Source organism: Homarus americanus, unplaced genomic scaffold (genome assembly GCF_018991925.1).
Source record: "Homarus americanus isolate GMGI-L3 unplaced genomic scaffold, GMGI_Hamer_2.0 scaffold32583, whole genome shotgun sequence".
Lineage (NCBI taxonomy): Eukaryota > Metazoa > Arthropoda > Malacostraca > Decapoda > Nephropidae > Homarus > Homarus americanus.
This window is the reverse complement of record NW_024713129.1, coordinates 23,821,203-23,846,234: the sequence shown is the minus strand read 5'-3', so window position 1 is coordinate 23,846,234 and position 25,032 is coordinate 23,821,203. Positions and strand designations below refer to the sequence as shown.

Below are 25,032 nucleotides of genomic sequence, written 5' to 3'. Positions count from 1 at the left end.
TTGCATTAGACATACAAATTTTAGATCTAATGTAATAATTTGGTTTACACAAAGCAAATATTTTATCTTTTGTGCAAAATATATGAAGTTTACATTCAAAATATTCCCTGACCTGCAAGGAATCCAGAAACGTCAATTATATTATCCTAACTTTAGTCTGAGGTATTATTTATTACTAAAAATGTAAGTACAGTGGGGTATGCTATAACGAATCTAATTGGTTCTAGAACCTTGTTCGTTATAGCATTCGTTCGTTATAGGATTAATCCGTTCCAGGCCCCCAAATACAACCACTTAACACTGAAAAATATAATATAAAATTGTAAAAATTGTAAGAAAGTGCATAAATATGCATCTAAACCCCTGAAATAAAGAATATCATTAATATTTGTAATAAAAAAACAATAAATTAGAAAAAAAAAGAAAAAAAATTAAATAATGTTCGTTGTAGGAGTTTCGTTCATTATAGCATTCTCAATTTTATAGGTAAAACCGTTCGTTATAGGAATATTCGTAGTAGGATCCGTTCGTTATAGCATACCCCACTGTATACTGTTTTCACCCGAACATTTCTCTGGTAGGGAGGGAAGGTGTGGGGTGGGGGGGAGGGTTGGGACCAACCGACCCAGCTGGTGTGGTGTGAAGAGGGTGGGAGGCAAGGTGGGGTATTTTGATTGACAGATAGTGTGTGAAAAATATTATTTTTTTTATTAACTGAAGATATTTGTTTTAGCTCATAAAATTCATACAAATTACCCGGCCAGAATATAATTTCCATTGCTGGAATTCTTACAATATGATGATCATTTTGAATATAAACATCATGGATTTTGCATTAGACATACAAATTTTAGATCTAATGTAATAATTTGGTTTACACAAAGCAAATATTTTATCTTTTGTACAAAATATATGAAGTTTCCATTCAAAATATTCCCTGACCTGCAAGGAATCCAGAAATGTCAATTATATTATCCTAACTTTAATCTGAGGTATTATTTATTACTATACATTAAAATCTAGTGTTTTCACCCAAACATTTCTCAAAGAGGTAGGAGCCAGTGAGCTGGGAAGAGGGGAGGGTGGGGGGGGAGGTGAGTCCATTATTTGAATGGACATTAACATGGCAACTGTATTTCTCTTAAATATTAATTGTGTGAGCATACCATCATAAAATTAAGATGTTATTTTTACTACAACATAGGTATTGTGTCAGAAAAAGAGGATGGAGCGGGAAGTGGGGTATTTTGATTGACAGATAGTGTCTGGGTGAAATATAATTTGTTTATTTACAGAAGAAATTTGTTATTAGCTCATAAAATTCATACAAATTACCCGGCCTATACAATTTACATTGCTAGAATTCTTACAAGATGGTGATCATTTTAAATATAGACATCCTAAAAAATGCATTAGACATACAAATTTTAGATGTAATTTAAGATGATGAAAATGAGCAAACATTTTATCTTTTGTGCAAAATATATGATATTTACATTCAAAATAATCCCTGTCCTGCAAGGAATCCAGCAATATCAATTATATTATCCTAACTTTAGTCTGGGGTATTATTTATTACTATACCTTAAAATCTAGTGTTTTCACCCAAACATTTCTCAGAGAGGGAGGAGCCAGTGAGCGTGGGAAGAGGGAGGGGGGGAGGGGGGGGAGTGGAGTCCATTATTTGAATGGACAACCAGGCGACTGTATTTCTCGTAAATATTAATTGTGTGTGCATACCATCATAAAATTAAGATGTTATTTTTACTACAACGTGGGTATTGTGTCGGAGAAAGTGGAGTTTGGGGGTCGGCCCGGTCTCTATTTCAATTAATCCCATATGTTCTGTTATTTTATTTACCCGTTTCTCATTTTACGCAGACCTCCACGGGTTCAATCGACCGAGTAAATGCAGACTCTACTGTACTCCAGGCAAGAAAAACAGTGTCGGCAGCTTCCATTACTGAACTTCAGTATGCAGACAACCTCACCCTTGTTACTCACACTGAACACGACCTACAAGAGATCATGAACACCTACGCAGACGAGCATGCACACTTCGACCTTGAGGTGAGTGTACATTAGACTCAGATTCTTTTTCAGCCTGCCCCTGGATCAGACACACCTCCACCAGGGCCTGCAGAATCATGCTCGGCGCAGAATACTCCGGCTGCACCAATGCTCTCTACACCCTGGAAATGCCATCCCTCAGTGACCTCCACCACCAAGCACTGAAAAGGTTTGGCAGTGGACTACTGCACCACCCTCGTCATCGCCACCTCCTTCCATCAGCAGCCCCCCACCCACCTCGTGCAGTCCACCACTACAACAAAATTCAGCCCATAAGAGCCCGCACCGATAGATATAAGAATAGCACCATCCCAACTATTGTTAAAATAATAAACAACTCCTGATTTATGTACTGTACAGCCCTGTAAATGTATTGAACGTATATCATTATGTCTAAATCACATGTAAGTTTGTATATTTTCAGCCACCGGCTGCAACTCTATTAATAAACCGTTTATTATTATTATTATTTTTTTTTAATACCCTCTCTAATGTTGCCCACTTTCGTTATCTCGGCTCCCACCTGTCCACCACGGCAGACATCGATGAAGAGATTCAGCATTAGATCAGATGTGCATCTCAAGCCTTAGGCAGACTCCGAAATCGTGTCTTCAGCTGTAGGGAGCTGAAATTAACTACAAATCTGCACGTATATCGAGCAGTGGTCCTCCCCACCCTGCTATGTGGCAGTGAGACATGGGTCACATACAGGAGGCATCTCAAGGCACTTGAAAACTTTCACCAACGTGGTCTATGTTCCATCCTCCGAGTTCGCTGGGAAGACAAGAGAACAAATGCCAGTATTCCTGCTGACACCAACTGTAAGAGCATGAAGGCTACAATTATCCATGAACAACTACGCTGAACTAGCCATGTTACCCGCATGGACGACAGTAGACTGCCAAAGCAGCTACTTAACAGTCACCTAACGAATAGTAAACATAACGCAGGCGGGCAATTAAAAATGTACAGTATAAGGATAGCCTTAAGACAAACCTGAAAAAAGTGCCAAATCGACCCCCCTAACCTGGGAGTCGATTACTCCACATCGTAATGCTTGGAGGAGCACCACACGAGAATTTGTCAATACTTTCAAGTTAGCCCGACTGCAAACCGAGGCAGATAAGCGCCAACGCAGGAAAGATGCTGCCACCGCCTCTCCTGCAGTAGATGGAGCCCTCCACATGAGCAACGAATGTGAATGACGCTGCCGGTCCCGTATCGGTCTCTTTAGTCACCTCAAAAATCACCAACCTACGTGACATCCTTAATAACGCGTATCATTGTATCATAGCTGGTTGATTGTCATACTCAACTCCGAGTGACAGCAAAGTAGTGGTAGTAGTAAAAGTAGTATCCGTGTAGTATGCGTGTAGTATGCGTGTGTGGCTCTTCCTATGATGGCAATCACGCCATGGTCTGCAAGAAGGGGGGCTTCATATGCATGAGGCATGATGAGGTAAGGGATCTCACAGCAAATATGTTGAAGGAAATCTGCCGGGACGTCATGGTAGAACCGACCCTCCTTCCACTGGATGGCGAGATCTTCCAACACAGGACTTCAAACACATCTAACGAAGCCCGTGTGGACGTCAGTGCTCGAGGATTCTGGACGCGGGGACAGCGAGCTTTCTTCGACATCAGGATTTTTATCCCATGGCCGTTTGTCACCGTAACCTAGCTCTCGATGCTGCACATAGGAGGAACGAGAACGACAAGAGAAGGGCATATGGGGAGAGAATTCAAAATGTTGATCAAGGCAGCTTCACTCCTCTAGTGTTCACAACCTCTGGTGGGATGGGCCCAAGTGCAAGATGTTTCTACGCCAGACTCGCGGAGCTGATCTCCGAACAGAAGCAGCAGCCCAGAAGTTATGTTACAGCCTGGATGAGATGTCGACTGTCCTTCTCCTTCGGTCGGCTTTGCTCTGCCTCAGGGGAACGAGAGCTTCTGCCCCTACTCCGACAACTGCTGCAGATATTGACTATGAGGCTACAGTCACTGAATGCCGCATAGATCTGCGGCTCAACTAATTTAACACAGATAGGATAGCTTCTTATGTATTAGGATATTTAATATTAAGGTAAATAAATGGTGGCGAAGGTGTGGCTATTGGGGGAGGCTGGAGGCCACGTATTATAAAAAAAAAAAAAAAGTAGTATCCAGGTAGTAGTAGTAGAGATTGCTGCCACCAAACATAAAAACTCAGTTAAGCTTACGGCAGCCCTCACTGACCACATAATAGCTCAGAACGCAACAGGGGAGGTGGATACCAGTGAAGTAAACAAAGATTTGAAGGTCCATTACAACAGAACGACAGCACGGCCAAAGTGATAAGTTGCAGCAGCTGATGTTGCAAGTACTGTACCAGAGAATTTGAAAAAAAAAGTAGCTATAGAGCAGGAGGTGGGCGCCTCCCGCCGTTTACCCGCGCTTGGTTAAATTTCTTCACTTTGACATTCAGAGCACTGGGCAGAAATCACATTGCGTCAACATCCATCAAAGACCATCGCAATGCTTTGTTTTAATTAGACAGTCGGATTCCCATGGTCCGTGCCAGTTCTGAGTTGATCGCTGGGCGCCAGCCGAAGTGGGATTGTAGTGAATCGAACGACCCCGCCTCCCCCCCACCTCTTACTACAAGAGCCTTGGAGGGTCGGCAAACACCGCCCGAGAAAACGCCCACGCAGCCTAGCGCGTTCCACGGAAGGGCCGGAGGTACGCCGATAAGAGCAAATGGTTTCAGTCTCAATAAACAAGAATTTACAGATGCAATTGCTCTAAGGTGCGGTAGGCCAGTAGAAGGTTTGCCCTCCCAATGCATGTGTGGCTCTTCCTATGACGTCGATCACGCCATGGTGTGCAAGAAAGGGCATGACGAAGTAGGGATCTCACAGCAAATATGTTGAAGGAAATCTGTCGTGATGTCAGAGTACAACCGACCCGCCTTCCATTGGACGGTGAGAATTTCCAACATAGGACTTCAAACACATCCAACGAAGCCCATGTTGACGTCAGTGCTCGAGGATTCTGGACGCGGGGACAGCAAGCCTTCTTCGACATCAGGATTTTTTATCCCATGGCCGCATGTCACCGTAACTTAGCTCTCGATGCTGCACACAGGAGGAACAAGAACGACAAGATAAGGGCATACTGGGAGAGAATTCAGAACATGGATCAAGACAGCTTCACTCCTCTGGTGTTCACAACCTCTGGTGGGATGGGACCAAGTGCTAGATGAAGATGCTTCTACGCCAGACTCACAAACAGAAGTAGTAGCCCAGAAGTTATGTTCCAGCTTGGATGAGATATTGGATGAGATGTTGACTGTCCTTCTTTCTCCTTCAGTCTGCTTTGCTCTGCCTCAAGGGAACGAGAGCATCGACCCCAAAGCCGACAACAGTTGCAGATATTGACTATGAGGCAACAGTCACTGAATGCCACATAAATTTGAGGCTCAACTAACTCAACACAGCTAGGGTAGCTACTTATGTTTTAGGATATTTAATTTTAAGGTAATAAAATGGCGGTGAAAGTGTGGCTATTGAGGGAGGCTGGAGGCCACGTTAAAAAAAAAAAATAGTAGTACAGGTTGTACCTCTCTAGTCCGGCAACCTCGGGACCTGACCGGTGCCGGACCATGGACATTTACCCTTTTCCTGGATAGATAGTGACTTGTGCTTATGCCTGGAAGCACTAACACCACTTTCTCTGCATCATGGTCTCTTTGAAGACATATTGAAGGGTTAAATGTCGTATAGTAGCTTCTCAAATTTCGAGTTTTTAATTCTTAACGTATTTTATTGGAACACACAAAAAAAAAAAAATAAATAAAAATTTTGGCGGCGGAAACTTGAATTTCGACTGGTTTGAACGGCCCGCCAACGTGCAGATGACGTGCATAATCGTGTAAACAGCGTCATTTCTCTTATGTACAAAAGATTCATTATTGTTTATTACTGAATGTCTTTTTTATTGAATTAATGTTTGTGTGTGCAAAATGTGCAATACAATTCATTAATAATACGTAGAAAATTAAAACACACGAGGAAATGACACAGCATTGTATTCGTTGATTACAAAACCAGTGACTGACTGGTTCTACATATAAAACTGAAGAAAATTAGACCTTGGTTGTAGCTGTAGTAAAATTAATATGGTTGTTTTAAGTAATGTTATTTAATGTTAATAAATGGAACAATAGAAGTAGCTAACAATAATGGTAAAGAAAAAGAGAGATCGCATATGTAAGTGCGCATGCGCACACGTGAAAATATATCGTCATTACTTTACATAAGAATATGAAAGCAACACTTATTTACTGTTCATATATATTTTAATTAATGTTTCTGAATTTGTTTTTATTGAATTAATGTACGTGTGTGCAAAATTAACAATACAATTTATTAATAATACGTGGAATATTAGAGGAGACGAGACGGCTGCCGGCATTGTTTATGTTAAAGCTTACAAAACCAGTGACTGATTGGTTCGACATATAAAACTAAAGAAAATAAGACCCTGAGTTTAGCTGTAGTAAAATTAATGTAAAAAAATGAATATGGTTGTTTGAAGTACCTGTAATGTTATTTAATGTTAATAAATGGAACAATATAAATAGCTAACCATTAATGGTAAAAAAAAAAGTGAGACTGCTCGTATGTAAGTTCGCACATGTGAAAATATATCGTCATTACTCTACATAAGAATATGAAAGCAACACTTATTTACTGCTCATATATATTGAAGGGTTAAATGTTGTACTCTGTATAGACAAGCAGAGAGAGAGAGAGCAGCCGAACTGCCGGATGTAAACAAACCTTAATTACCCGCGGGTTTTTTTTTTTTAAGGGGATTAGCTCACCCGGGAATAGGTCACTGACCAACATTAGGGCCTGAGGGGCAAAAATTTAATACTCCTGTAATAATAATAATAATTCAGATAAGTAAAAAAAAAAAAAAAAAAAAAAAAAGCTGCCTATCTACCTATTGGACAAACTAAAATCGTTCCGGACCACGGGAGTTTCCGGACCACAGAATGCCGGACTAGAGAGGTACAACCTGTAGTGTGTACACATATACAATACAGGTAAAAGAAATAAATGTCCTAAGGGCAAAACACATTAATGGATATACAGTGGTCCCTCGGTTAACTAACACAATCCGTTCCAGCAGGTTGTTCGTTAACCGAAAAGTTCGTTAATTGAAACCATTGTTTCAATGGGTTTTTGAGTACAGTAATTGGTTCCAGCTCACCGAAAATTGCCTAAATTCAACAAAAATGGTAGAAAAGTTCACTTACTTTGAGGTGTGTATGTATAAGGCTCCTGGATGATGATGATGATGGGAATTAGAATGGGGGTGGAGGAGAAGGAAGAAGAGAAGGCATTGGGGTGGAAGAGAAGTCACCCCATGGCACCATTTCACCCATAAAATTTTAGTTCTCTTGGTGTATTTCAAGATTATTTTCTTTAAATCAACACTGCACTGCATTAACAGTGCATTATATATTGTCAATATGTAAAATATTTTTCAAAATGACCAATAATTTGCTTGGAAACACAGAAAAAATGCGTTTAGCTGAAGAGAGTCTCAAGCAAGATGTTACCTCCAGTGAAAACAGAGAGAGACTAACTCCTGTTTGCTGTGTTAAGAGGCTGGATGCCGCGCATTAAACTAGTCACTTTACCTTCAATTATGTTCAATAATTGTTAAAATGACTAAAAAATTGAATATTAACTTTTAAAATTATTGAACAGTATAAACTTCTTGATATTTACTAAAATAGTAAGGAATTTAAGCCCTAGAACCGATTAATGTATTGGCGGACTAATACTAAAGCTGGTTGACCGGCCAGTGCAAGCGAAAACATGTTGAGGTCGGTTCGTAAGAAATTCGTTAACCGAATTTTTGTTCGTTAACCGAATTGAAGAATCTTATGGGAGGCAGTTCGTTAACCGAGGGACCACTGTACATTTCTTTGTACACAAGTAAAAGTAAGCATGCCCCCCCCCCCAAAAAAAAGGGTCGCCTCAGTGATTATTTGTCACCAATTACATTACTGTACTGCCTTATTCATGATACAATATTGTTTATTTGTTTTTTACAAATTTTTTTTACCATAATAATCTGTTCTTATTAATACCTGTACCCTTCACATACAATACAGTATAGTACTATGTATACATCTCATGGGTAATAAATGTCATTCAAGACATCTTCAGGTCATGAGACCCACTAATCCCCCACCCAACAATGAGTGACCTGACATTACATCAGGTCAGGTAAATAACATGACCCAATCATCTCCCATCCAACTTCCATCACAAGTGTTGAGATGTGATTACAGTTATATATTACAGTGAGTTCTGCTATAACAAGTGTTTTGACAACGCGAATTGGCTCTAACGTGATTTATGAATAGAGGAACGATATTTGTATAACGCGAACGCTTGTTTGCTGTAACGCGATTTTTGCTTGCTATTTCTCCAATTTTGTGGTATTAACTGTGAATATGATAAAGAAGAATATCTCCAAGAAGCTTTCTGGTGATCGCATTCCCGGTGATGATCGTAAAAGAAAGGCTATAACCCTTGAACAGAAGCTCGATGTTATCAACCTCAAAATCACCCTTCTCCCCCATCAAGTTATATTCGTATTTTTTCAAGGTAAGTGTTACATTTACTGTATGATTTCATTATTAGATATGAATGTAACATTATTTAGACTAAGCTATCTTTTGTGTTAGGCTAACTATTAAATTTTTTCGATTTCGAGTAGTAATCTGCACCTAACCCTATTTTCTCCATAAGCCCTGTTATTTCTATTACGCGAATTTCTATAACACGATGTTTTACAAGAACACAACTATCGCATTATAGCAGAACTGACTGTACAGTCAGCTGAGTGAACAGTGTCTGCCTACTCTTGGGTAAAGATAACAGGATCTGCTGAGTACAATAAATACAGTATAGTAGTACAGTAGTATACGTACATTATTATGTTTACAGTACAGCTGCTCCTCGACTTACGATAGGGTTAGGGACCCAAATCCAGGTCATAAGTTGTATTGGTCGTAAGTCGAAAATGCGAAAATAATACAGTGGTCCATCGATTAACAAACACAATTGGTTCCAACTCACAGAAAAAGTACATACAAAGTAAAGCCAAAAGTGCATAAAGTCAGAAACACTCTTAAAAATCCCGAAATTGGCCTTAAATCACTATACAGCTGCTCCCCGACTTACGACGGGGTTAGGGACCCAAATCCAGGTCGTAAGTCAGACAGATGAAAAAATAAAAATAAATAAAAAATAAAAAACTACCTGTACAAATACAGTACAGTAAAAGTAATAAATAATGAGGAATGGATACAGTGTGACTGAGCACTTACCTTTAATGTAGTCAGCTGAATGCACACAGGGCCTCCATAATTTTCTATTTACAGGATACATGGAGACTACATTAAATGGATGAAGCAGAGGAGGAGACAGGGCTGGGTGGGTCATCAATGTCACTTTCTTCTGACATGGGGAAACAGGGGAAAGGGAAACTTGCTGGTTGAAGGAATTGGATCATCTTGAGGGAGTGAAGAGGCAGCACTGGTGGGACGTGAGGAGACAGCAATGGGGGACTTCTTAAAATTGATGTCCAATTTAGACTGCACAGTTTGCTTTTTCCTTTAGTTATAAATTTCCCTGTAGCAAGCAAGTGCTTCTTGGGCCATTCTGTCAACTTTGGCAAAACGCTCATAATTTTGATCCATTCCGTCAAATATTTGCATCCCCTTATTAATTGTAGCAAATGCCTCTGCCATTTGCTTCACTGAAAAATTTTTGGGGGTGCAGGTCCTTCTTCTACATTTCGACTCGCTTCTTCCTCTGCATTTTTGTGTGCTTCCAGTTCGATAAGATCCTCGTTACTGAGCTCTTCTGCTACACTTTCAACCAACTGTTCAACATCTTCATTATCAATTTCTAACTCCAGCTGTTTACCTAACTCCACTATCTTGTTACTAATCTCAGAAATAACTTCATTTTCATTAAATCCTCTGAAACTGTTCACATGTATTTTTAGTGTTTTCTTCCATATTCCATTCATGCACTATTGTGTAGCCTGAACCCATGCTGCAATAATGTTCTTTATACATGTCAAAATGTTGTACTCTTTCCAAAACTTTCTGAGCGCTTCTTCACCTTCAGTAGCAGCAACAGTCTGAGCGAAGATCGTACGTAAATAATTTGCTTTAAAGGCAGCAATAGCACCTTGATCCATGGGTTGGATGGCAGAGGTAGTGTTAGGTGGAATGTACACTACCTTAACATCAGGATGCATGTTGTCCAGGTGTGATGGGTGTCCCGGAGCATTATACAAAATCAGCAAAATCTTGAATGCAATCCCTTGTCTAAGACAATACTCCTTGGCTCGAGGAATGAAACAATTCATGAACCAATCCTCAAACAGTACAAGGGTCATCCAGGCTTTCTTGTTACTGCGATAAAACACTGGCAGTGTGTGCTTGCTGACATGTTTAAAAGCCCTGGGGTTCTCTGAATGATAGATCATGAAGGGTTTGATCTTGAAACCAGCAACATTCCCCCCCAACAGAAGTGTAATTCTGTCCTTGAATGCCTTGAATCCTGGCATTGTTTTCGCCTCTTTGTGGATGTATGTCCGCTCAGGCATGCGTTTCCAGTTTCATCCACATTGAATATTTGCTCAGGCAAATAATTTCCTTCCACAATCACATGATCTAGCTCCTCCTTAAAAGCTTCGGCAGCACCAACATCAGCACTAGCTGCCTCTCCACTCACCTTAACAGTATGTAAACAGCAGTGGTTCTTAAATCTGTTAAACCACCCATGACTTGCTGTGAAGGTTTTTTCGCACTCATCTCCTGCCTGCTCCTTCAGACTTTCGAACAGGCTTCTTGCTTTAGCCTGTAAGGTTAGAAGGCTTCAGGGTACACGCTTCTGTATTTGGTCTTCCATCCATATCACCAATAATTTTTCCATATCATTCATGGAACCTTGTCTTTTCTTTGTAATTATAGTTCCCTTTATAGGTGCTGATCCTTTCACTACATCACGAATACGTTCCTTGTCCTTCAGAAAAGTGGATATGGTCGAGTGCGAAAACCCTAGGTAGCGTGAAATTGTTGCTACAGTTTTTCCGTTTTCATACTGCATTATTATCATCATTTTCGTCTCAAAAGTAATTGATTGTCTCCTTTTCTTCTGAGCACCACCAACACTCTCACTTCTACGCTTTCCAGTCATTATAAAGTCAATTAAATACGAAAATAATGTCAGTACACAGCGCGATCAGTATAGGATAAGACAGCCAAACACCAACTAAGCGCTCTACTGAGTGGGAGCTGTACCCATGCGGTGACCCAAGCCACGCTCTCGTACGGGACGGAAACGTTTCGGAATAGAAAATGTGCGCCTCATTTGAAAAAAATTTTGGTCCCGACCGCGCGGTCGTATGTGCGGATGGTCGTTACGGACAGAGCAGGTCGTAAGTGCGGGTGGACGTAGGTCAAGTAGGTCGTAAGTCGGGGAGGAGCTGTATATATATGTACATATACACTAGAACTCTTAACTCACTACAGGTGATTAATTTATATCTTTTGTGCAAAATATATGACGTTTATATTCCTATTATTCGCCGTCTTGCAAGGATTCCAGCAATGCAAATTATATTCTCCTAACTTTAGTCTGTGATATTATATAAGATAAAAACTGTAAGCCTAAAACCACCAAATCCTGGAGGGAGGGAGGGAGGGAGGGAGGGGTGACAATGACATGTTTGACAGTTAGCGCCAAAGGTCTAGTGAAGTATTTATTTGTTTATTTATGTCCTTTAGATTGAGTTTTTGTTTTTTGCTTGTAAAATTTCATAGAAGTGACTGGGGGGAATATAATTTACATTGCTGGAATTCTTATAAGATATTGATTAATTTGAATATAAGCATCATATATTTTGCACAAGAGATAACAATTTTAGTACAGTAGTACAGTTAAATAATGTAAACAATTTTCAACTGTATCTTTGGGTAGATTTACATAAATTTCTGGGTGTCTCTTTTTCTTCTCAGCACCAAGAGAACTCTCGAGAACTCTCACTTTTACGCTTGCCAGCCATTTTAAAGTGAATTACAAATGAAAATTTTGTCAGTGCACAGCGCAATCACTGACGTTGGGACTCAAAAATACGTAATTTGACAAAATTTTGGTACGACTGAGGCGGTCGTATGTTTGGGTAGTCGTAAGTCGAGAAGGTCGTAAGTCGGGGAGGAGCTGTATGAACAGTATTGTACTGAACAGTGGTGTATACGTAAATAAATAGATCCTACGAGCTGCATCGTTTACTCATTGGAAAATACCACTGTCTTTGCTTTGCTGTAACACAGCTCTATTCGCGCCCGTATCATATACTGTAGATCTTTAGTTTTTTAAATACAGTATAGTCTGCATTGACGCGGTCAATTGAACCCGTGGAGGTCCGCATAAAACGAGAAACGCGTAAACGAAATAACAGAACATATGGGATTAATTGAAATAGAGATTGGGCCGACTCCCAAACTCCACTTTTTTTGACACAATACGTACCTTGTAGTAAAAATAACATCATAATTTTATGATGGTATTGACACATACATAATATCTAAATAAAAAACTACAAATATAAAGGTGTTTAACACTTACGTTAGTAGAAGAGATGGGTCGGCACACGTGGATGGCGGCTGGTTCCGAGGCAGAGGGCAGATTAGTGGCCCTCCGGTGAATCACTATCACTACTCAACAGAGCCTCCCTGACAAACCCATCAAAGTCCATATCCTCACTGTCACTATCACTGACATAGGCTGGCTGTGGTTGTGGTGGGTTGCGAGCGAGACTAGCATTGATGTTGTCGTGATACATCTGGACATACGGCTCCATAATTTTCGACAGAAGGTTATTAAACACTTCATACCGATGCTTCCCTCCAGGCGCCGCTTCCCGCGTAAATGATGGAATGAACCGTGTAACTTAAAATTTTCATTCTGGCAAGGTGCCGCGCAAATGACCAAACGCATAAATGCAGACTATACTGTATATTTATTTAACCAAACTTTTAGATAAAGTATTCAGGATTAGTTCGATAAAAAATGGTGTCTATAACGAAATTACAACTGATTTTACTGACTCTGGTATCAACATTTCTTTCTTTTTTATAAAAGAATGGAATTCCCATCACTATATCATATAGAAATATTTTGTTTTAGGATATCTTATTGGAAATGACTCGTAGAGAATTTATTAAAGATCATTATGGATCAAATTCATCTCCCTATCACAATTAGCCACACTTGAGTGAGGAAGGAGACTGACCGCACAACCCTTTCCCTTCCACCCCCAAAAAAGATTCGCTTCTGCGCACGCACGCACGCACGCACGCACGCACGCACGCACACACGCACACACACACACACACACACACACACACACACACACACACACACCAAAAAAACAGGGGAATTAAGACAGCAAGCATGAGTGAGGGTGTAACTGTATGAAAAATTTGCGTGTGTGTGTGATTGCATGGTATTGAGTTAAATATCAGCTGCTGAGGAGTGCTTGGCAACGCTCATTTCAACTCCATCTCTCTAATCACCCACACCTTTCTCACTCCATATTTTTAAATGTTATGTAACGTTATGTTGAAGGGATACAACTTTACTCATTTATACTTATCACAATCTCCCTAAAAAGACTTCAGCTTTCGTGTTTATTCAAGACATCTTCAGGTCATGAGACCCACTAATCGCCTACCCAACAAAGGGTGAACTGACATTCCATCAGAAAGTCAGTAATTAGACCACTAATCCCCCCACACTACCTCAACTTGACATTGCATCAGGTCAGGTCAGTTACATGAGACCCACTAATACCCCACAGCTCCATGGGAGTGGAAAATAAGTCTTTGCTGTAACACACAGCTTCATTCAAGCCCATATCCTAAAGATTTTTATTGTTTAAATATATTTATTTTACCAAACTTTTAAATAATCTATTCCGGATTATTATAGTAAAAAATGAAGTTTCTAACTTAATTAGAATGGCATTTACGAACTCTAGGTTTGAGTTTGTCGTCTGGTTACCCAGAAATCTCTCATCCCCGGAAGTGCTCTGCACCAATTGTTCCGTCTAACAGGGATATCACTATTTTTATTTATTTCTCACATTTACTGGGACAGTATACATGCGACACAGTTCAGTCGGGCAGTCATCAAGCTGACTCAAGAGATGTGTGTGGCTGTTGGCTGTATGCCATGCCATCACACGTGGGAGAGAGAGTGCAGCTAGCCACAGTTACAGGTCACTGCCTCAATACTTTACATATGTTCACTACCCACATATACACATCCATGATCTTCATTTTTCTTATTTTATAGTTTAAATCATATTTGATTTATTTCTAAGCCACATTAGAGTATACAGTGGTCCCTCGGTTAATGAACACAATTCGTTCGAGAGGGTCATTTGTTAACCAAAAATTTTGTTAAGCGAATCCATTGTTTCAATGGGATATTGAGTAATTGGTTCCAGCTCACCGAAAAGTACATACAAAGTAAAAAAAAAAATGCAGTAAAGTACACTTACTTTGAGGTGTGTATGGAGAAGGCTCCTGGTTGATGATGATGATGAGAATTAGAAGTGGAGGTGGAGGAGAAGGGAGAAGAGAAGGAAGTGGGGATGGAGGAGAAATCACCTTTCAGGGGACCCATGCATGATGCCGTCATTTCACCAATAAAATTTTAAGTTCACTAGGTGTAATTCAAGATTATTTTAATTAAATCAACACTGCGCTATATATTATCAATATGTTAACTAAATTTCAGAATGACCAATAATTTGAATGAAAGATACAAAAATATTAAGACACCAACAAATAGATGTTCACTGCACTGTCAACAAAGCCCAACTGACGCCTTGTGGCTGAGTCAAGCAGCTGATGGGTGCACAAAAAACTAGTTCCCTGTACTGAATATAATATCAATATGTTAAATAAATGTTAAAATTACTCATAATTTGAATATAAAAAACGCAAAAATATTAAAGAGCACAACTTTCTTGATTTTTACCCCACTGGAAACGATTGTAAACATTGAACAAATTACTGTACTGATTTGGCAGACTAGCCCATAAGCTGATCAGCTGATGTTCACTACAAAACGTGAAGTTCATAAGGATTTCATTAATAAAATTTTTGTTCGTTAACCGAATTGAAGATTCTTATGGAAGGTAATCCGTTAACCGAAATTTCGTGAACCGAACCGTTCGTTAATCGAGGGACCACTGTAGTAATGATGTACACTTGGAGCACAGAAGAAGAATCCCTAGTTTTTCAGAATTCCCTCCCGATTTTTTCCCAGTGAGTCGAAAATAGACGATCGTTATATAAAAAGGGTGTTAAAAATTTTAAATCGCCAAACTAAAAAATCGCTCAGTGAACAATCGTGACACAACGGATACCTTACTGTTGATCACTGTCTAACAAATTCAGAATACAGTGATCCCTCGGTTAACGAAATTTCGGTTAACGAATTACCTTCCATAACATTCTTCACTTTGGTTAACAAGCAAATACTTGGTTAACGAATTCCTTACGAATTTTTCCCAACATGTTTTTGCCTGCATTTGGCTGCCCACCAGCTGTAGTATTAGTTTGCCAATACAGTACAGTAGTACCCCGATTTACGCGGTCAATTGAACCCACAGCGTACCGCGGAAAGTGAATAACAGAACATATGGGGTTAATTCCAATAGAGACTGGCCCGACCCCCAAACTCCACTTTTTGACGACACACAACTATGTTGTAGTAAAAATTTTATCTTAACTTTATGATGGTATGCACACACAAGTAATATAGAAGAGGTTTGGTTAGGAAAAATAAAGGTTAAGTTAGGAAAAATAAAGGTTAGGTTAGGAAAACTAAAAGTTAGGTTGAACACTTACGTTAGTAGAAGAGATGGGTCGGCGTACGAGGATGGAGGCTGGTTCCGAGGCAGAGGGCAGATTACTGGCCCTCAGGTGAATCACCATTACTAGGTGAATCACCATCACTATCAGTCATAGTTGTCAGGGCCTCCCTGACAAATCCCTCAAAGTCACCTTCACCTTCAATGTCACTATCACTGGCTGGCTGTGGTGGGTTGCGGGCGAAGAACTCGGTAATGCTTTTTTGACGGCTAGTGTTGATGTTGTCTTGGTACACCTTGATGTACGGCTCCATAGCCTGCACCAGCCGGGTATGGAAGACTTCATAGCGGTCATCGTCATGGTCGTTGGAAAGGAAGAGCTGTAATTTTTCTGCACACTCGATGACACCCTTAATATTACTATGCGTTAATTTGTGTTCTTCTGGGATTGAAGCACCACCTTCCTCTTCACTGACGTTATCATCTTCCAACATCTCGTCGGCAGTCATTTCAGGATCTCTGATCACCTCCAGGATGTCTTCGTTGGTGGTCTCGGAGAAGCCTTCAGCTGTAATACTGTGCGCAGCTTCTCTTGCAAAAGTCCAATGCCACTGTCACAGACTGAACCTCATCAGTCACAGGTTGACTCTGCCTCTCACCTGGTATGCCATGCAACACATGCCTCCATGCGTGACGAATCGTAGCTATAGACAGCTGATCCCATGCCTCCACCAAGAAGTCTACAGCTTGTTTGACGTTAAATTTCTTCCAAAACTGTTTGACGAGAACTTCTTGAGTCGCCACCTCTTGTTCCTTGTCCTCGTCGCTTTTACTCTCGCTGTCGGTGTCACCCAGCTTACGCAACTCATCCTTGGTGTTGGTAGAGTCGTTCAGGAGCTTGAATTTCTTTGCCGCGTATGCAGCTTTAACATTGCAGATCAACTCCTGGTCCATGGGCTGGATTAATGTCGTAGTGTTGGGAGGAAGGAAGACCACTTTTACGTTGGGGTGACGATCCATAAGTAGGGGCGAGTGTCCTGGTGCGTTGTCAAGGAGCAACAAAATCTTGAATGGCACATTTTTTTGCTCGCAGAATTTCTTCACGTCGGGAATGAAACAGTCATCAAACCAGGAGAGTGACAGAGCAGAGAACAGCCATGTCTTGCGCGCGGTCAGTCAGTGGACATTAATCTTGCTCATGTCCACGTTCTTGTAGGCGTGCGGCTTGCGGACTGTGTGAATCACCGATAACTTTGGCTTACAGGTGCCGGAGGCATTGGTGGTAAAGAGGACGGTGATGCGCTCCTTCTGCAACTTCCGACCCCGAACCTTGCTGGCAGACTGGACAACAAAGGTCTTGGTAGGCAGCTTTTTCCAAAATAGGCCGGATTCGTCCATGTTGAATACCTGGTCGTCAGTGTACTGCCCTTCCTCCATAACCTCACGTAAGAACGGAGGAAAATCTCTTGCCGCCACATGGTCAGCACTCGCTTCTTCACCACCAATGTTGATGTTGGTGATGTTGTTCCTCTTCTTAAACCTATGCAGCCAACCAGAGGAAGCATTAAAGGGTTTGGGCTCTGTAATTCCCATCTTACGTGACACTGCTGCGTACAGTTCACGTGCGTACTCTTGAACAGCTCGGGTGTCCACCGCCATGTTGCGTCGCGCCTGACGAATCAAGTAACTCGCCAGCAAATTTTCCACCTTTAGCAGCACCTTGTTCTGGCAATACTTGATCATTGAAGCACCTGCAGACTTTGTGATTCTCATGTGCTCTTTGATCTTGGCTGCATCCTTCTTAATAGTACGAATCGTAGATTCGTTGACTCCATGGTGGCGTGCGAGATCAGCTTGACGTGTTCCTTTCTCCAAATCTTGAATTATCTGGTATTTCACTTCGTAGCTTAGGGAACGGCGTATCTTCTTTGGCTTAGGGCGGCTGGGTCCAGGTAAGGAAAGGTTTCTCTCTGGTGGCGGTGTTCCAGCGGAAGCCATTTCACAGAACAATGGATGCACGTATATACAGTGTGGCCTGGAGGGATGAAACTGCCGCGGCTAGGTCAAGCGTTGTCTTTCCTTCCTCCCTCCCTCCCTCCCTCCCTCCCTCCCCCGGGTGGACACGTCATATTACTTTAAACCAATTACAGCTAGCAGCGGAGGGAGGTAGGGATGCATGGCCAATCACAGTCCAATACGTCATATGACGTCAGTGATAACGCAACAGAGACATGCACTGCGCAACCTTACCGCGCGGCTTGGCCAGGCGGAGGCATAGGAGGGAGGAGGCGGGAGCAGACGGGTGGGGCGAATCTAAAAATAGCGTCGAGCCGGACACTCTGCGCGTATATGGGTAGATTAACCACGGAAAGTGAAAGTTCGGTTCTGGCGAGGCACCGCGTAAATGAGAAAACGCGGAAAGTGAAACCGCATAAAGCGGGGTAATACTGTGATCGGTTTTAGGGCTTAAATTCCTTACCATTTTAGTAAATATCAAGAAGGTTGTATTATTCAATAATTTTAAAAGTTTTATATTAAATTTTTTTGTCAATTTAACAATTATTGAACATAATCGAGTTTGGTCTTCATTTACGCGGTCAATTGAACCCGCGGAGTACCGCGTAAAACAAGAAACGCGTAAATGAAATTACAGAACATATGGGATTAATTGAAATAGAGACTGGGCCGATCCCCAAACTCCACTTTTTCCGACACAATACCTTCGTTGTAGTAAAAATAACATCTTAATTTAATGATGGTATGCACACACAATTAATATTTAAGAGAAATACAGTCACCGGTTAATGTCCATTCAAATAATGGACTCAAGTACCCACCCCCCCCACCCCCTCTTCCCATGCTCGCTGGCTCCTCCCTCTCTGAGAAATGTTTGGGTGAAAACAGAAGGCTTACATTTTTAGTAATAAATAATACCTCAGACTAAAGTTAGGATAATATAATTGACATTGCTGGATTCCTTGCAAGACCAGGAATATTTTAAATATAAACGTCATATATTTTGCACAGAAGATAAAATTTTGGTTCTAATCAAAATTCTTACATTAGATCTAAAATTTGTACCATATATCTCGGCCTACAAGGCGACGGGGTATATAAGACGACCCAAAAAATTTCCATTGAAAAAGTAGGTTTTGAGCCCTATTCGCTGTATAAGACCAGTACCCCAAATGTGACACTTACCATTGGGAGCTTACTGACCCAGTAGTCCTTTACCAACCATCCCATTGACCAGTGCTGTTTACACATCCTTCGTTTTTTAAAATAAGGCCAATTCACTTCAAGTAATGGCATCAAATGTTACCGGTTGGGGTAGTGTAAACACTAGTGACGTCACTTAAGCATCTGTTATTTAACCGGAACTAATGTCAGTGTCAGTAAAATTTTTCCATTTACAGGCACCTGAAATGGATTTACCGATTTATTTGTTTATTTATTTATAATATACTGTAATATATTAAACACACTGCAAGTATTTTCTTTAATTTATAAGCTTGCTTCACGAGAGAGACAATCGGTGGTGGGACTGTTCCGACTGTTTACACCAGCTACAGTATTCTAATTCATTAGTGTTTGAGTGAAAAAGATTACTGTCACTTACTACATACATTTCTTATATATATATATATATATATATATATATATATATATATATATATATATATATATATATATATATATATATATATATATATATATATATATACACATATACATACATACATACATACATACATACACATACATACACATACATACATACATACATACATACATACATACATGCATACATACATACATACATACATACATACATACATATACATACATACATACATACATACATGCAGCATATATACATACATACATACATACATACATACACATACATACATACATACATACATACATACATACATACATACATACATACATACATACATACATACATACATACATACATACATACATACATACATACATACATACATACATACATATACATACATACATACATACATACATACATACATACATACATACATACATACATACATACATACATACATACATACATACATACATACATACATACATACATACATACATACATACATACATACATACATACATATACATATATATATATATATATATATATATATATATACTATATATATATATATATATATATATATATATATATATATACATACATATTACCCGTATAGTTTTCATAGCGTTTTATCATATCTGTGATTGCCTGCCAAGAGTGAACTTTCATACGGATTTTTTCCACATATACGGCGGTGAGTGTCCGGCTCGAGACACTATTTTTAGATTTGCCCCACCCTGCCTGACTGCCTGTTTTAGCTCATAAAATTCATACAAATTACCCGGCCAGAATATAATTTACATTGCTGGAATTCTTATAATTTGGTGATCATTTTGAATATAAACATCATATTTTTGCATTAGACATACAAATTTTAGATAAAAATTATGAGAAGAGCTTAGTCACTCTTAAGTAATGATAAATAAACATGCAGGCAAGCCTTCAGCGCCAATTGTCAAATCTTATCTCAAATAAATAAACAAACAAACAAACGCCAGACATTCTGTCACCTCACCCCCCCCCCCACCGTCTTCCCACCACCCTCGTGTTCAAGATAAAAGGTTGGTGATTTCTTTATGTTTATTTCATATAATATCTCAGACTAAAGTTAGGATAATATAATTTGCATTGCTGAAATCCTTGCAAGACAGAGATTAATTTGAATATAAGCGTCATATATTTTGCTCAGGATATAAAAAATGTAGTACATTAGTGTACAATACTGTAGTACATTTTATAAAAAGTTTTTCAACTGTATTTTTGGGTAGATTTACATAAATTTCTTCATTTATTTTCATCCATTTACATGCACACACCATACTAAAAGAAATGTAAAATAAATAAATGACCTTAGTGCAAAGCTGGAGTGCACATGTACTAATTTAATTACAGTACTAAAATTGTTATGTCTAGTGCGAATTACAACATGTTTATATTCAAATAAATCAGTATCTTACAAGGATCCCAGCTATGTTAATTATATTCTCCTAGGTCATTTCACTGGCATTTTAAAATGAGAGAAGCTTAGTAGGACTGTTAAATAAACACACAGAGACCTTCACCTCAAACTTATCACCTCAACCCCCTACCCCCCCCCCAACCCCTAGCTGGGTGGCGTGGCTGGTTCCGGCAGTCCCTCCCTCCCTCCCTCCCCCACCCAGGCTTTTAGGCTTACAGTTTTTATCTTATATATTATCTCAGACTAAAGTTAGGAGATTATAATTTGCATTATTGGAATCCTTGGTCTTGGTAAATAACTTTTGTTTGTTTATTTTCATTGTTTGTCTAATTTATCATGTTGTAGCAAACTAATATTTCTAAAAGTTGTGTAGGTAGTAGGCAGCTACCAAACAGGGAGATACTACCACCTGGGAAGATATTGGAAGCATAATGTACAGTATTGTCTAATGGTAGATCCTACTTCCATATGGCATCATGAAAATTGTGACCAAATCTTGGGTTGCTGATCTATCTTTCTGCCTCATTTACACACAATTGCAGAGTTTCAATTGTTTCTCTTACTTTGACAACACAACGTACATACAGTATATTGTTTCTCACCTTTGATCTTTTTTCATTTATGCATTTATTTATGGTTGGTTATTTAAAATAAGGCCAATTCACTTCAAGTGTTGGCATCAAATTTTACCAGCTGGTATACAGTAGTGTAAACACTAGTGACTCACTTAAGCGTCTGTTATTTAACTGGAACTAATGTCGGTGTGAGTAAAATTTTTCCATTTACCGTATTTTTCGGCTTAAAAGACGCACTTTTTATGACAAAAATATACCTCGAAAATTACCATGCGTCTTCCAGGATGCTAGTCGATGAGTTGTAGCAGAGGTTTTTGAAATCAGCCCCTTACAAAGACTGTTACCTCATTACAGTACTTAACAATTACAAGTATTCTCTATACAGTACTATAAAACTATTGATTTAACTAATATTGTTAATATATTGCAAAAAATAAATAAATAAACCCTTGCTGCTGTGTGGTTTGTTTACTAATGGCAGTGGTGCGGCAGCGCCATCTATTAAGGAATTGCTAAAGGTTGTCTGCTGGTCTCAAGTGCAGGAATGTTTGTTTCTTTATATGTAGGCTCTCATATTTGGACATCTATTTACAGCAGGCTCTCATATTTGGATACCCATTTAAACTGTAAAAACCCCACAAAATTAAAATCTTCCAAATTTAAATACAACTTCGTCATCCAAGTAAAAACACACACACAACAACATTGGCTGTCCTTATGTTTTCAACTTGACAACCACTGGTGGGTAGAATTTTTTTTTAATTCAGAAACATTAATTAAAATATATATGAACAGTAAATAAGTGTTGCTTTCATATTCTTATGTAGAGTAATGACGATATGTTTACACATGTGCTCACTTACATACGCGATCTCACTTTTTTACCCTTAATTGTTAGCTACTTCCATTGTTCCATTTATTAACATTAAATAACATTACTTAAAACAACCATATTAATTTTTCTACATTAATTTTAATACAGCTACAATGGAGGACTTATTTTCTTCAGTTTTATAATTATGTAGAACCAATCAGTCACTGGTTTTGCAAAAAACAAGTTTTTTTTTTACTTTTATTTTGTTTTTAAATAAATATGATTATAATTACGATTATGATCAGTATATATATACCGATACGCATTACTGACCACCTCGAACACAAAGACGGCTAAAAATAGCCACAGCGGTCACGGTCACTTTCCCTTTCTTGTCTCATCACTGGCAAATGGTGAGGGAAGGGGGAAGGGGGGTGATGATAGCTGTGTTTATTACCGGGGTATATTGTTCTTTTACAGTATGTTAGACAGGTTTATAATACATTTTTATTATTTTAATATACCGGTAATCTTAATTTTAATCCAGCTTCCCAAACGTAAGTTTCAGGATAAAATAATTAGCGGTAGGACCTTGTGAGTGGTTTACAATGTTTTCCATCACCACTCTTGACACGCTAAACCACAATATTTAAGAGGTAAGAATTTTATACCTGGTGCTTAAGACAACCCCTAATTTTGGGCTGATTTTTTTAAGGTTCAAATTTCGTCTTATAGGCCGAGATATACAGTATGTCTAATGCAAATTCCATGATGTTTATTTTTAAAATAATCACAATTTTATAAGAAATCCAGCAATGTAAATTATATTCCGGCCGGGTAATTTGTATGAATTTTATGAGCTAAAACAAATATCTTCAGTAAATAAACAAATTATACTTCACCCAGACACTATCTGTCAATCAAAATAAACCCACCTCCGCTCCCCCCCTCTTCCCACGCTCGCTGGGTCCCTCCCTCCCTCCTCCCTTCCCCCCACCCCCCACCTTCCCTCCCTACCAGAGAAATGTTTGGGTTAAAAGAGTATACCTGTATTTACATTTTTAGTAATAAATAATACCTCAAGACTTAAGTTAGGATAATATAATTGACACTGTTGGAGTCCTTGCAAGACCAGGAATATTTTGAATATAAACGTCATATATTTTGCACAAAACATAAAATTTTGGCTCTTTCTAATCAAAATTCTTACATTAGACCTAAAATTTGTATGTCTAATGCAAATTCCATGATGTTTATATTTAAAATAATCACAATCTTAAAAGAATTCCAGCAATGTAAAATATATTCTGGACAGGTAATTTGTATGAATTTTATGAGCTAAAACAAATATCTTCAGTAAATGAACAAAATATACTTCACCCACGTAAATGACCAAATTTACCGCGTAATTTAAGCATTTCATTCTGGCAAGGCACCGCGTAAATGACCAAACACGTAAACAAAAACCGCATAAATCCAGACTCAACTGTACAGGAAATTAGTATTTTGCAAGCCAAACAGCCACTCAACACACCAAGCTTGGCGTCAGTTTGTTTACCAGTTCAGAGGAAGGAACATCTTGTTTGAGATTCAACATAAATGCTTTTTTTTCTGTGTTTCCAGTCAAATTATTGTTCATTTTGAAATATATTTTACATATTGATAATATATAGCACAGTGCAGTGTTGATTTAAAGAAAATAATCTTGAATTACACCACGTGAACTAAAATTTTATGGGTGAAATGGCGGCAATGGGTGACTTCTCTTCAACCCCAATGCCTTCTCTTCTCCCTTCTCTTCCACCTCCATTCTAATTCCCATCATCATCATCATCAACCAGGAGCCTTCTACATGCACACCTCAAAGTAAGTGTACAGTGACCCCTCGTTTAGCGAACGCCTCGGTTAACAAAATTTCGGTTAACGAACTGCCTTCCATAAGGATTTTCAATTCGGTTAACGAACAAAAATTCGGTTAACGAATTTCTTACGAACCGACCCCAACATGTTTTCGCTTGCACTAACCAGGCAACCAGCTTTAGTATCAGTCCGCCAATACATTAATCGGTTCTAGGGCTTAAATTCCTTACTATTTTAGTAAATATCAAGAAGTTTATACTATTCAATAATTTTAAAAGTTTAATATTCAATTTTTTAGTCATTTTAACAATTATTGAACATAATTGAAGGTAAAGTGACTAGTTTAATGAGCGGCATCCAGCCTCTTAACACAGCAAACAGGCGTTAGTCTCTCTGTTTTCACTGGAGGTAACATCTTGCTTGAGACTCTCTTCAACTAAACGCTTTTTTCTGTGTTTCCAAGCAAATTATTGGTCATTTTGAAATATATTTTACATATTGACAATATATAATGCAGTGCAGCGTTGATTTAAAGAAAATAATCTTGAAATACACCAAGAGAACTAAAATTTTATGGGTGCCTTCTCCTCCACCCCCATTCTAATTCCCATCATCATCATCCAGGAGCCTTCTACATACACACCTCAAAGTA

The 25,032-nt window shown here is 39.1% G+C and overlaps 1 protein-coding gene across 1 annotated transcript in view; it reads right to left on the bottom strand.

The window, feature by feature from the left end:
• Window positions 1-25,032, bottom strand: part of LOC121869533 — a 70,682-nt gene that overhangs the window by 17,951 nt on the left and 27,699 nt on the right. The window lies entirely within an intron of this gene.